The sequence below is a fragment of the Chionomys nivalis genome, chromosome 10, assembly GCF_950005125.1.
Source record: "Chionomys nivalis chromosome 10, mChiNiv1.1, whole genome shotgun sequence".
In the NCBI taxonomy this organism is placed as follows: Eukaryota; Metazoa; Chordata; class Mammalia; order Rodentia; family Cricetidae; genus Chionomys; species Chionomys nivalis.
This window is the reverse complement of record NC_080095.1, coordinates 17,970,840-17,986,237: the sequence shown is the minus strand read 5'-3', so window position 1 is coordinate 17,986,237 and position 15,398 is coordinate 17,970,840. Positions and strand designations below refer to the sequence as shown.

Here is a 15,398-nt window from a genome sequence, read left to right as displayed (position 1 = left end):
TGTGCATGTATGTAGGTCTGTGGACAGCTATTTGGAAGTTGATTCTCTCCTTTTCATGGTAGTGTGTGGTAGTAGAACTCAGGCCTGCGGCTTTCTCAGCAAGTACTTCTATCCACTTATCATCTTGCCAGGCCAAAGATCTGATTAATTTAGACTCGTTAGTGATTAATCAAAGCCCTCCATCTTTAACTGACTTTTGTTGGATTGAATCATATTAACTACAAGTTTTAGTTCATTTCTGTGCCTGGGCCTCCACCACATCTTCTGATTTTATTTATATGTTGGTCGTTTATGCCTTTGACACAAGTTAGCAATAAACCACCTACGCCTAAGCTATTGAATGTACAAGTACAAAAGTCCTTGAGTCCCTTCACCACACAGGTGGAAGCCAGGATCTCCATCTTCGCTGAACGTCAGCTGTGGCATTCTCACTCTGTGGAGAGTGGAAGGTGTTTCTGCTCTGTGACACATACACTCTCCAAAGAATGGAGCCCACAGACTTAAACCTTTTCATGGGCTGACTCATGAGGGATTGGGCGACTAATCCAAACTTGGTGACTCTTACATCCCCATTGTTATGGGCTCCAAAATAACTCTACTTCTTACGCACTGACTCAGGTCCTCTTTAATGTTTCATACAACAGAAACTAAACTTCAGCTCCCCGCACAAGGGAAACAAATGCAGTCATTAAGACGGTGTGCTGCTACCCACGGACACCTTAGCCTCATTTGTCTTTTTCAAGGGACCTGATTGTGCATTGCCATGGGTCTACCCTGAAACAGTGCTCCGAGAGGCCCCATGTTTCATGCATTAGCTGGCCGGCTCGTCATCTTTATTCTGTCAGTAGCTTGTTCACTCCTAAATTACATCAAGGGGATAGATGTTTGCCTATGAATAAAATAAAAGAATGGATATGGGAGCAGCAGAGGGAATCGCCCAGAGTTTGTCGTTAATAAGATTCAGCATCCCTAACTCCGCTAATCATGGACGGCTTTTGTTTGTTCTCAGAATTTTTCAGTATTAAGATTTGTTTTGCGGCCTTAGTAGTTTAAACGCTCAGTCAGTGATGAATGCCTGGACCCAGAACTCACTGAGGTGGGAGCGTGCAGAATGAGGGCGGCAGGCAGTGCTAACGTCCTTGCTGCGATTGGAGTGTGGTTCATGGTTGTTCACGTTTAGTTCCCCTAATCTGAAACATCAGAAAGTGTTCTTAAATCTGAAACTTACTGAGCATTGACTTTTGGCGCATGTGGAAGATTCCACACGTGTCCTCGTGACGGTTATAGTCAAAATACGGGCGGATCCACTGAAATACTGTAAAGACGTCCTTTCGGTCACGCGTGTAAGGTGACTAGGTGACAAATGAATCTTACTTCTTTTGGGGTAATTTTTTTTTTTTTTTTGGATTTTTCGAGACAGGGTTTCTCCGTAGCTTTTGGTTCCTGTCCTGGAAGATATTTCATTATGTTTGTGAAAATATTCCAAAAGTTGAAAAAAAATTCCAAACTTGCAACACTTATACCATACAAGTCGGAAGCAGGATACTCAGCCGTGGCTGTTGAGAGCTCTGGCATGAGTTCCGCATCCTGTGATTTCATGGCTACAGCATGAAACACACTAGTCTCACAGTTCCCATGAAGCCAGAATTCAGGGGTTTCTGTGTGGTGTCTTGTCAACTTACAACGAGATGCTAGGCAAAGTAGTTGTTTGGCTGTGTGTGTATATGTGTTTGTGTGTATGTATGTGTGTCTGGGTATGTCTCTGTGTCTCTGTGTATGTGCGTGTGCATGTGCGCACGTGTGTGTGTGTGTGTCTGATCTGCCTGCAAGGCTCATGTCCATGGCTGTCTGTCGCTGGGGATCATACTTCCTCTCCACATGAAGCCTTCCTCAGTGAGAATCCTTACAACATGGCAACTAATTTCCCCTGAGCCATCAGTACAGGACAGAATTAGGTAGGTCCTTCATGTATCACACAGCCTAACTCCCTGAGGCACAAACCAACACTTCCATTTTGTTCTACTGGTCACATAGACAGCCATGATCCACAATGTGAACAGATCACACAGGCTATGTGCCATAAGCTGTAGACCTGGCCATCATCTTGGAGGTTGCCTACCACACTGACTGTTCAAAAGTCAGACAAATTTAAGAAGAGCAAGGAAGGTTCCCAAGAGGGATTGACAAGAAGTGAGGGAGCTGAATAATCACATGTCCTCTTCACTGCCACGAGAGTGGCTCAGTCCCACAGAAAATAAGCTATCAGGTCTATCTCAGTGCAATGCCAGGAGCTTGATTTCAGGTTCACGTTTTATGGTTATTGACTTTGTAGTCATGACTCAATAAATGAGGGAGCTGGTAAACAAAGGTAGGACTAACTAATCCAAAGACAACCAATCCTTGACCCATGATGAGAATTCTGGGGTGTCTGAATCAATGATTTTGATTAACCCTGTAACTCTGAGGTCCATCGGAGGCTGGTGAGATGACTCAGTGGGTTAAGGCACTTGCTGCCAAGCCCGAGAGCCTGAGTTCAATCCCAGTCCACATGGTGGAAAGAAGAGAACTGTTCCCGAGGTTTTCTTCTGATCTCCCCATGTGTGCTACAGCATGCACCTACACACAGACAAAGACATACACACCCAAAGAAACATACACATAGACAGAGACACATGCAAGGCACACAAACATGCAGCCAAAGACACATACACAAAGGCACACATAGACAAAAACGCACACAACACAAACAGACACACATAGACACACAAACGAACACACACACAATGACACACAAATATAGGCAAAGACACAGAGACAGACAACTGCATACAGGTAAAGACACACACAGACAAAGATACAAATAAGACACATACAAAAAGAGACACACACATAGAAAAAGACACTCACAAGATGCATATACATACAAAGACACACACACACAAAAATACACATAGAGACAAAGACACACAAGATACACACATATAAAGACACATGCACACAGGCAAAGATACACACAAAAGACACACACAACAAAGACACACACAAAGACACAGAAGACATATACATACAGACAAAGACACATGTGCCAGGCAAAAACACACAAATACACACACACAGGCAAAGAGGCACACAACAAAAGATACACACACAACACACATAGACAGACACACATGCGCACAGAAAGACTTACATGCATACAAAAACATACACAAGAAATACACATAGACAAAGACACACATACACACAAAAAGTCACACACATGACACACATATAAAGACACATACAGACAAAGACATACACAGGCAGAGACACACAGGCAAACACACATACAACAAAGACATATACAAGCAGGGACACACAGTCAAATGCATAATACAACAAAGATACACACAATGACACATACACATGGGCAAAAACACACACAGGCAAAGAAGCATACAACAAAGACATGCACAGAGATGTACACAAGACATATACTTACAAAGACACACACAGACAAAGACACACACACAGTCAAAAAGACATACACAAAGACAAACAAAGACACACAACACACACAAAGACACATTCACTGCCGGGCGGTGGTGGCGCACGCCTGTAATCCCAGCACTTGGGAGGAAGAGGCAGGTGGATCTCTGTGAGTTCGAGGCCAGCCTGGTCTACAAGAGCTAGTTCCAGGACAGGCTCCAAAGCTACAGAGAAACCCTGTCTCGAAAAACCCACACAGAGACAAAGACATACACAGAAAAAGACACACACACAAAGATACACAGACAAAAACATATACAACACACACAAGGACATAGGACACACACATACAGACAGACACCCGTAGACAAAGACACGCACACAACACATACAAAAAAAGATACCCACACAAAGGCACATACAAGACACACATACATACACCCAGGCAAATACACATGACAGGACACACACGCACACAAAGACACACATAAAGGCAAAGACACACACAGAGGCAAAGACACACGTGGACAAAGACCCACATGCAAAGACACAACACATACAAAGACATACACAATAACACACATACTGTCAGACACACACACATGGACAGAGACACACACAGATGGATACAGACAAAGACATACACAACACATTAAAATACACACATGCAAACAAAGACACACATGCACACAAAGACGCACACAGACAAAGATATACAGAGACACACACACACTAACAAAGATACACACAAACAAAGACATAAACACATAGCCCATGACACATACAGCAAAGACACACAACAGACACAGACATACACACCACACCATACACAAAGCACACACAAAAAGGCACACATATACACACAAAGACACACACAGATAAAGACACATAACACACACACACATTCCTAACAAGTAAAAAGGATAGACACCTGTTTAGTTGTTTAGTAAATCTCATTAAAGTTAGAAACATTTTCAATTTTGTTCTTTAGCTATTTAGTTTCATAAGTCTGTGTTGTTTCACTGTAAGTAAATTAATACAACTAGGCAGATATTTAAATACATAAATATTTAAATAATCAAGGACAAAACACAGCTGTTTGTGGCCTCCTCATGAGATCGCAGAATTTATGTACTATTGCGAATACATTTAAAGCAATCAATTCCAGCATAAATTTATTAAATCTGATTGATAGCCCTTCACACAGGAACACTGAGTCCTGAGAAATTGATAGCATTGTTCTTCATGATTAAGGAGAGAGTGGATGGGGAATTCATGCTTGTTTATTGAACTGTAGTTAAAATACAGAAAGTTCAGTAAATAGGAACCAGCATTGGTCTAATAAGCACAGGATTGCTAAGGTTAAGGAAAGCTAACCATCCCTGTCACATGGACGTTCACTGTAGAAAGAGGAAGCCATCAGTTTTAGATTGACAATATCGTGCTTGTTATTGTTGGGACTTATTGTCTGTTGATTTTGTTGTTGTTGTTGTTTTCTGTGGGTGAGCAAAGGATGCTTTAAATGAATGAAGAAAGCATTCAAACCTAGGCCAGTGATCTTGGAGCATGTCAGCAAGAACTTAACTAGACTCCGAAGTTCCAAGGACCGCTGGGAAGCTAAGGCAGCTACTGTTTTCATGGGGAAGAGTGTGGGAAGACTCGGTTTGGTGGTTTTTTTGTTTTGTTTGGGTTTTTGGGTTTTTTTTTTTTTGTCAAGATTCTTTAGTTCAAGCTGAGGAGTAGTAGGACATGCCTTTAGTCACAGCACTTAGGAGGCAGAGGCAGGCAGATCTGTGAGAGTTCAAGCACAGCCTGATCCTCAAAGTAGGTTCCAGAACAGCCAGAGCTACATAGAGAAACCCTGTTCAGAACCCACCCCCCAAAGATTCTTTAGTTCAATTTATATTTTTATAAGTTAACACATGAATAAATGAAGAAAATATGTAGATGAATAGAAACAATAAAGGCGAGCTGTGGATGGAGCATTTCCAGGTGTATGTGATGACAGGAAGATCTCATGAAAAGAGAAATAGGGTTAATTGAATTTCCAGGTCAAGGGTCACTTCTTGAGGTGAGGGACATAAGAAGAGGGCCTGTGAAGAATTGGGTGTTGTTGGTGCCAGCCAGTTGTTTCCTTGAATGTTTCCACCCACACCTCCCCTCCCCCACTATTTTATTTTTTTAGATCAGTTTTAGGATCTTAGAAAAATTGACTCGAGGGATGCCACACACACCTGTGTGATCTCCAAAGCTTCCCCCACCGTCTGTATCATCCAGTAGCGTAGACCATTTATTGAGAATGATGAACCTACATGGTACTTCTCAGTCTGCAGTTCACGCCAGGACTTCTTTCAGGCATACTTGTTATGTGTCTGGCTAGATGTGCAATGGTATCCAAGCCTTCTGTGGAGTACTTTCATAGCCCTGGGGATGCCCAGTTGTCTTTCTCTTGCTCCCTGCCAACCCCGGAAATCCCCGATTTCACTGTCCGTCCACAGGATGCCGTTGTTGGAATGGCATGTGGTTGGAATCATACAGCACGATGCCTTTCCAGGTTGGTTTCTTTCATGAGCAAAATGCATATAACACTCCCTCCATGCTGTCTCATGCTGTGGGGGTTCATGTGTTGAGTGTGAGCTGATGATGTTCCATTTTCTATGTGTGCCATGGTTTGTGGCTTGGGAAGGAATCTTGGTTGCTGGGAATTATGAGCAAGGATGTCATAAACACAGTGTGGGTGTGTGTGAGTGCAAGTTTCCTGTTGAGTGTGTTCCATAGACGAGCATCTTCCATCCATGGTAGGAATAATTAGTTATGGCAGACTGGGCTGGACCTGCCTCTGCAGATTCACCAGTCTCAAAAAACATTCTACTTTACTGGGGCGTTCTGGTCAGAAAGATCTGAACAAATTTTAGGATAAGTGAATCAATATTCACAGAAATAACTTGATATTTTATTTGGAATGCACTGAATCTCCAAGTTAAGTTAGAAAAAAGTTGATATTTATGAGATGGGCTGTTCCTGTCCATGAACATGGGAAAGCTCTTCTTCTTCTCCTGTTATCTTATCGCATGATAAACCTCACTTTATTAATGAGTCTTATCGTTTTATTCATATAGACCCATACAATTTGTTCATTCCATGCCTGAATATTTCTATATTGTGGTGCTAAAATAAGTAGTCTTAGCTTTTATTTGCCTTGTTTAGGGTGCCATTTTCTACCACACAGGATTTGAACATTTGTCTGTCAGTCTGACCCTGGCTGACAGGGAAGAAATCACAAGTGGTGGGAGGTGCTGCCTTTATTACCTTCCATTGGGCCATCTTCACACATCCCTCAGTGAAAAGGCCTGGGTACCACCAGTCAGAGCAGAGTGGTAGGAGGCCCAGATGCTGGCGAATCATTTTTGTTCCCCAAGGTCCACGGTTTAGGGAGATTTATTCTGTAAGAAAAGGGAGCTCTAGTCTCTGGAGTTTTGTGTGATGTGGTAAGCACCAGTGAATTAACAAGAGAAGAAAGATGTAGAGAAGGGAAGGCATGTTTGGGCCCATGATGAGTACCATGGGGTATCTGAAACCAGGATATTGTGATTAAACCCGTGTACGACTCTGAGGTCCTGTAGAAGTAGCCCTTTTGTAGGGAATAAGTGCCCGGTGCCATGTCCTTGGCTTTTGTTGGGGGAATACATTGACTTTTTTACTTCTACACCAGCATTGGTGGTGGGCGGTAGATAGGGCTCATAAGCTACGTACATTCTCAGCTTGGTTTTTACTTTTATTCTGAAATTAGTTTATGAATTTCTAAAAAGTAAGAATAAAAAAGAGGACAAGTTATAAAATTATTACAAGGAATGTAATGAGACATGGATTATTATTACATCTAACCAACACTACAGGCTCTTAGCATTGCTCAGGGATCTATGGTCATTTGTATGTAAAAGTGTTTGTCATCTATTGGTATGGTCTTGGATAGTTCCTTTAGAGAAGTGACACCCATTCATTGGTGTAAAAAATTGTTAAATGTCCACATAATTGCCAAATGAGCAGAGACCAATGATAAGAATGTTAATTCAAAACCTTCAGGGTTTTTTTTTTTTTTGGTTTTCTTAATAAAAGTATAAAAAGAACCAAGCCTGCCATTATTGAGGGCAGTGGCAATAGCCAGATGAAATATTTTTTATACCCCAGGGCCAAAATATTTTTTATACCCCAGGGCCACACCTGTATCTATGGTGCCTTTTGGGAGAGATCTGCGAGTCAACACCTCTGGTAAAGCCTGGGTGTAACTCTGATATCTGTTACTCAGTGAGTGAAGGACCATGCTTTGTGGAGAAACTGTACAGAAGTTGGGGGAAACTCAGTCAACTTGCCCTTGGAATTTTGTGATTCCATGATGTGAAGTGTGTTATTTCAAGAGAATCAACATGTACATAGGAAGTAGAAACAGTAAAGAAAGACACACTACATGAGAGGCACACCTATGTGTACAGCAAGCCGTCTAATAAGCCAAGAATAAGTAATGCTATTACTTGCTAAACAGCAAGAGCAGCTGTTAATTGGGGCAAAGCGGAATTGAGTCTGTAGCCCTCTTGCATACTGAGCGTATTAGTAGCTGCGATTGAGAGAGCTGCTTGGGTGTTTACCGTTCATTAGGAGAGGCAAAAGCACAGCAGCCAACAGTTTGTTAAATACCCCCTGATTAACAGATGTTTCTAATTACTGGAGAACTTATTCTTGGGCATGGTTCCTTACATGTTTACAAGGTTAAACTTCCATGTTTACAATATTTAACATCCCAAGTTCTATATCAAATCTTGTTTACTTTTATGTAGTTCTGCTTGACCCATTCATTACATTATAAATCCATTCTAATTCTCCTTTTCCCTCCTGTGGTGAATGTAGGACCCCTGATTTAATTATTTAATATGGAATCGTTGTCCTGAGTAAGGAGCATAGATGAGAATAAAGGTAAGACCCTTCGTTCCTGGTCTTTGTTTGGAGTCTTTTGTTTACAGATGGTAGCTGATCGATTTCAAGATGAGTAATACGTACCTAAAGCAGGCACCTCTCTCCAACTATGTACTACTTGAGGGAAGGCAGGGTTATTTACAAAATCATGTTTAATCCAAATTAGTACAACAGAAATGATTTTCAGTGGAGAGGTTGTTCTCCTGGCCTTTAGCGTTACTCTTCGTGTTGTGGCTGAGTTCAGCATGCACAAGAGTAGCTCCCTGGGGATGGCCCAGTACACAAGCCTTTGAGTGTTTCAGAGGTGGAAGACAGTACATCATGTTTCATGGAGCCATCCTTGGCATATGGCTGGATTAAATAATAGAGGACCACACCAAAACTAGATACGGATTTGCTCCAAAGCAGACATGTTTTACAGTCCATAGTGTGCCACCCTTCAGCACCCTTATCAAATTAGTATGATCTGAATTTCTCAATGAGAAAAGAGCCCCAACCCAAAGATCTGGTTTCGGGGACTCTGCTTTGTTAATTATGAATCAGTCAGTTAATAAATGAAGCAAACACCCAGCATGGGCCAATGATGAGGAGCATGGGGTTTCTGAACGAGGACAGTGATTAAACCCTTATGAAATCTGAGGACTATTGCAAAGTGGTGTCTGCAGCCCGTAGAGACGAGTCCCCAAAGCCCGATCTTTGTGGATTCGTGGCACAACCCACATTCCTGCAATAAAACTAGCCATGAATAAATACTCTTATCAGTGGCTGAAAATTAAGGAAGATAAGACTGGTCAAGATGGCACATGCCTACAGTCCTAACACTTAGGGAGTTGAGGCAGGGGCATCAGGAGCTTGAGGCAAACCATGGTTACGTTCCTCTCCAAAACAAAACAAACAAAACCAAAATAAAACAACAACAACAACAAAAAGCAAAACCAACAAAATGGGGGCGGTGGCATGGTTCTGCATGTAAGGGCATTTGCCACCATGCCCGATGATCTCTGAATTCCATCCCTGAAATAGTCATGGAGAAGAACAGACCCCTAGAAGTTGTCCTCTGATCTCTACATATATGCCCCCCCCCTCTCACACACACACACACGAGTGCATGCACTAAATGAACAAATTAATTAAAACAAAGTGCTATACTTGTACTTTATCGAGCATTTAATGCAGTGTGGGTGGTTAGTCATTTTGAGAGTCTTAGTTTAGGTGCCTAGCATCGTAGAGGTCATGCTATTTGATTATTGCAAAAGGAGGCAAGTTGAGGCCAGTTGAAGCGAGTTGAGGCGAGTTGCCCATGTTAAGGAAAAGAAGCCATTTCTGTAATTAGGGACTAAAGGAAGAACACTCATACACAGGGCAACGATGAGACTTCACACACACACCACCTTTGATAAAATCTAGACAACTTTGTTGAAATAAACACACACTAAGTCAAGTCAAATAAGTTTGCTTCTCTTAAGCGGTGACATAGGAAAAACATAAATACCACTCAGGGGTTGATACAGTACGGGTGGACTCCCATCAAACACGGTGTGATTAAGAAGAGACATATTCTTAAATTTGTATCTCAACCAGTCCTTTTTGTTTTAATTCAGCCATTATGTACCAGTGGAAACCTTTACACCCTTGGGATCGTTATGCCATCTACTTCCGAAATCCATAGGAAGGCAGAGATTTTTCTGGGCCTTTCCAGCATTGGATTTGGGAATTTACCTTGTTAGTGTTTCAGTGTTGGCTTGATTGTGGCAAACTTTAAAATTCTGCTAGAAAAATTATCCCATGAGAAATTAAACACATCAGTTAGTGAGGGAAGTAAGTAGGGGCTGGGGAGAAAGCTAAGTCGGTCAGTGTTTGCCTTGAAATCATGAGAAACTGATTTCCATCCCCAGCTCATGTAAATTAAAAAAGTTGAGTGTGATGATGTATATGAGAAACCCCAGTGCCAGGGAGGCAGCAGTGGGTATATGATGGCGTGTACCAGTGACCCCAGTGCTGGAGAGACAGCAGTGGGTATATGACGGCTTGTACCGGTGACCCCAGTGCTGGGGAGGCAGAGGCAGGTAGATCTCTAGCTCGTGTTGGCTAGCCAGCTCCAGACCAGTGAGAGACATAACCTCATTAAACAAGATGTTTAGCTTCTGACCAGAACCCAAAGTTGTCCTCTAGTCTTACACACACACACACACACACACACACACACGCGCGCGCGCACTCACGCACAGAGAGACACACATACACATGCACTCACATGCATACACACATGCACACACACACACGCACACACACTCACGCACACACACACACTCACTCACGCACACACACACACATGCACTCACACTCATACACACGCACTTATGCACACACGTGCACTCACGCACGCACGCACACATACACATGCATACATGCATGCATACACTCGCTGACATGAGCCTGCGCTTACCCAGGAAAACTGAGCTTGGACCATCACAGAGATGGTAGCATATGGTAAATCTCTCCTCTCTAGCTTTCCGCAATGTCCAACTGAAAGGACAACTTTGCTCTTATGTATGTTGGTAACAAACACACCAGCTGTTCCTAATAATTAGAGTTATTTTTCTTTCCTTTTCTTTTTTTATTTACTGCTGGGTTCAGTAGTGTTCATTACATTATTTAAAATAAAAACTAATGCAGGTTCATAAATATAAAGTGCTGTTCTCGCTTCTAAATCCCATAAAGCAGTAAATATAAAGGACTGCCGCCTTCCCAAGTGTTACAACCGGAACGCAAACCGTTTATGGCTAATTGATCACCCCCCAACTGTGGTTCCTCCTCAGAAGCTAAATGACACTAATTCATTTGCATGTTTGCCTTTTACTTCTCAGAATGAGCACAGCTGGTATGGCTTCATGGCTACCTTCTGGGGAAGATCTTGCCTGTTTACCTCTGGAAAAGATGTAAGTGAGAACGAAAGGCCTTGTCCTTGTTGGGAGAGGGGTGCCATCGTGTCCATAGAATGGTCCCCAAGGTTCAGGTTCCAGGTGGCCCTGAGCTTGATAGTGATGGAAATATTTTGTGAGCTAGCAATTGGGAGGGATCCACTTCAGCACAGCTAAATTCCTCAGGATAAAAAGATGAGCGCTTTTCAACCATTTCCAGAATATTTTAATGTGATTTAGATCATAATGGACCCAGATACGTCTCCATTGTATTGCATTCACGGTCCCCTCACTGAGGGGCAACTGTGATAAAACATCAAATCTTCTCATCAGATGCTGGTTCATTGTGCCACCTGTAAAATACAAATACGAAGTGAAAGAAGCTCAGACACAGCTCCTTGAATGACAGCAATTGATAGGGTGCACAGAATTGGATTCATTCAGATTTGCCCTCTTGAGGCTCTTGGCAGAATGGGCAGGCTGTCGCTCTGTGGGATATGCACTGTCGTGATGTGTTTGTGTCTTCAAGGCTCTTTCCTTCCTTAATTCATGGATATTTATTGTATTATTTGTGAATCAATGAATAAGTTGAGAATAATATGCCTGAATAAAAGTAGAGAATACCACCTGTGGATTGACGATGGCTATGCCTGGGGGATCTGAATCCAATGTCTTGATTAATTTTAGACTGTGACTGTGGGGTCTGCTGTGCGCATGGGGAACGTGCCTTTGGGTTTTCATTGTTTACGTGTGTTGAGTTACTATTAATGTCAATCAATACAGCAGCAAAGACAAAAACGGCTCTGCCTTATTCAGTTATGAAAGGGGCTAATAAAGCAAAGATTGCTGTTCATTTCTGTGAGAGGACTTAGCTCACCCCTTTGCCATTGTTTGGTGTTGGTGCTGAGTCGCTCATAGCATGACTTATTTTAAAATGTACCAATACTCTTCCATAACCAAGTTATGCATTTAGTATAGTATCAAACTAGTAACGCTCTATAAATAAGCACATTCATTAACAACTTAATACAATGAGCTGTTTTCCTAAGCACACTAAAAGTATTTTGATAAACAACACAATTAACAGGCCCTCAAAGGCTAATTAATGACTAACCATTGCTACAGGGGACCCGACAAAACCTGAATGATTGTTACAGGTCCTCCCACTAGTTTTCATCTGGAGAGAAAAATGCAACAATTATATGGCTGGCTGAGAAACTTAATTGTTCTATTTTAAAATGGATTTGTGGGTCATTTTATAATAAATGAATGGACAAATAGAAACATCACTTAATGTTTTGGCACATTATCCTGAGGGTTGATGAACACGGTTGCTATTATTTTTTTTTTTTTTTGGTTTTTCAAGACAGGGTTTCTCTGTGGTTTTGGAGCCTGTCCTGGAACTAGTTCTTGTAGACCAGGCTGGTCTCGAACTCACAGAGATCCGCCTGCCTCTGCCTCCCAAGTGCTGGGATTAAAGGCGTGCGCCACCACCGCCCGGCACACGGTTGCTATTATTATAAGTCTGTAAAAGATATCTCTTTATGCCTGAATCCATTCTATAGGGGCATAAGAATTGTACTGTGTGCTTGTAACCTAAATCCTTGGCAGACTGAGGCAGGAGGATTACTGCGAATTCCAGGTTAGCTTTAGCTACATCACAAGACCTTACCTCAAAGGTGATTTAAATTTTTTTTTAATTTTAAAATTAAAAACTAAAAATGTAAACAAACACGCAATTAATTAACTAGTTAATCAATTCTCCCCATCCTCTTCAAGTTCCTCAAGACAAAAACTAGGCACCTTCTACTTTCTGAACTAGTTAATCAAACCCCACTGTTCAGATGCATCTCATGATAAACAGTTAAGTTCAAATTAGGTAAAAAATAATTAAGTTTCTCAACCATACTAGCCACCTCCCAAGCCATACGCCATGCTGGCTGCCACACTGAAGAGTACGCATCCTGACAGACAGGGCTAGTGTCCAGATTGCAGACGGCAGCAAATCTGAAAAGGAACGGAGATCAGTATGTGTTGTCTTCAGAATAAGACAATAGATAATACGTGATTCTTAGAGTTACGGAATACGTGAATCAGTAAATGCATAGATTGTATGACAGTGCAGCTCATTGGTCAGTTGCTAATGGAATGCGAACCAATCCATCCCATTCTGTGAAAGTTTCTCTCCTAAACGTTCTCTGACCTTTGTGTTGCTTGATAGGCACATCCGTCCTCCTCAACAACAGACAGTTGCAAAGGTAGCCTATTCTTTGGTCAATGAGAAAAATGCGAATTGATTTCAGGAATACTTTAGTACCAAATTAATGGCTTTTAAAATATTCTCAATCTAAATGGCTCATTGTTTTAAAACTTGGTAGCTGACACCACAGAATGAAGAATCTAGGTGAATGAATTCCTCTTTGAGATGGGAATTTGGCTGTTGCCACTGTGGTTAAGACTCTTTATGACTACATAATAATGAATGAGTCTTGCCAATCAGGGCTGATTTCTTTGAAGTGTTCACCTACAGACCAATGAAATGAATGTATTATGAGACAATTGCTGTGAGTCCAATTGCCATGTATTACTCACAAAGCACTTTATTTGTGTACTGCAGTTTACTTACAAGTTATCTGCTCATAACATCTCAGGCTGCATGTCCAATGGGGCTGCCACCATACACACAAGGCTGCTCCTAGCTAAAGTAATTAAAGTGAAGTGAAATGTAAAATTCAATTTCCCCATTGCACTGTCCACAGTTCACGTACTTGGCAGCTACCTGAGGTTCTGGGGGGACTGTGTTGGAGATGCAGTTAATAGCATGCTTGCATTATTCTGCAAAGTGCTATCAGAGGGTCCCTTATACTGTAGGGACACACAGAAGAGGAAAGAGGGACAGACACGAGGACTGTGAGGCAGGCTTGTGAGTTGATCCCCCCACGGTTCACTGAAGGCCCCTGGGAAAAGGTCGGGAAAGAGCTAAGCTAGGAGAAAAGAACCTACAAGGAGCCCATGGGTCCACACAAACTTATTGTTTCTGGCTATTTCTCTGAAATACATGAATATTTATTGCATTTGCTGCCAGTGAGACAATGATGGGTCAATAAACAAAACTGTTTCTGAAAGAAAAAGAAAGAGGTCAAAGATTGCTTATGGATCGATGAGGAGTACCCTGGAATGTCTGAATAGAGGACTTTGATTAAGCCCTGTAACTCTGAGTTCCATTGCCAAAAAGAAAAGAAAACAAAACAAAACAAAAAAACATTTATTAGCTCTTAAGAATATGCACTTAATCCAGAAATCAAAAATAGTACGGGTTGTACTCTTGGGTTTCTGTGCATTAAAGCAGTGTGTAAGTCAACTGAGAACCCTATAAATGAACACACACAAAGAGGGTTGTTTCTCTTCCAAATGCGTGAGAGCTTAACGCGATAAGAATCATTGCTAATGTATTTATGGGGCTCTGAGCTCTAGGAACGCATCGATTAAGGCTGATGCTGCAAGACAAGGAATACCTGGATAAATGTTTGTTCTTTTCAGATATGTTGTGTTTTTTTTTAATTAAGGAAAGGACAAAATATTTATTTAATTTGATGATTCACTAAATAAAATCCCAGTTGAAGAGGGCTCACCCATGAGTCTAGGCTGACAACATGCCCCAGGTGAACGCCTGGGATTTCTGGTGTACTTTTTATTGCGTTTCAATTTCATTCCTCGGTTTAATTAAACAATTAAATTACTGAATATATAATATAATCTGACACTAGTATTGTCTGATGGCTCTGAACTGACAGCAGTGATGGCACTATCAAACATAGACTAGGGATATTAGTATCTCAATTAATGAGGCCAAAGTGTAGGCCAGGGAGGACCTTTGTTATAAAATACCACTCATGATTAGTGTGGTCCCGATTCTCTAGAGAAGGCAAGTAAACCCAGCCCTCAAGTTTTTTGCCATAGTGATTGTATTTATTTGTTTAGACACACTATAGAATTATGCAGTGTCTATCCCATCTCCTCGAAGTTGCAGGGATAAAAAAT

The 15,398-nt window shown here is 41.7% G+C and overlaps 1 long non-coding RNA gene and 2 other non-coding genes across 11 annotated transcripts in view; all 3 read left to right on the top strand.

Annotated features, from left to right (window-relative positions):
• LOC130883126 (uncharacterized) overlaps positions 1–15,398 on the top strand; it is a 51,914-nt gene that overhangs the window by 16,473 nt on the left and 20,043 nt on the right. For 8 of the 9 annotated variants that reach the window (XR_009057879.1, XR_009057880.1, XR_009057878.1 and 5 more), the window contains 2 exons: positions 8,371–8,436; positions 11,304–11,375. This is a non-coding gene — a long non-coding RNA (uncharacterized LOC130883126). Of the gene's footprint in view, positions 1–5,175; positions 6,023–8,370; positions 8,437–11,303; positions 11,376–15,398 lie in introns of those variants that run through there. The other variant, XR_009057876.1, reaches the window with a different exon arrangement.
• LOC130883190 (small nucleolar RNA SNORD113/SNORD114 family) lies at positions 2,401–2,471 on the top strand. The gene has a single exon (XR_009057899.1). It is a non-coding gene; the product is annotated as a small nucleolar RNA SNORD113/SNORD114 family (small nucleolar RNA).
• On the top strand, positions 14,511–14,582 carry LOC130883221 (small nucleolar RNA SNORD113/SNORD114 family). The gene has a single exon (XR_009057919.1). It is a non-coding gene; the product is annotated as a small nucleolar RNA SNORD113/SNORD114 family (small nucleolar RNA).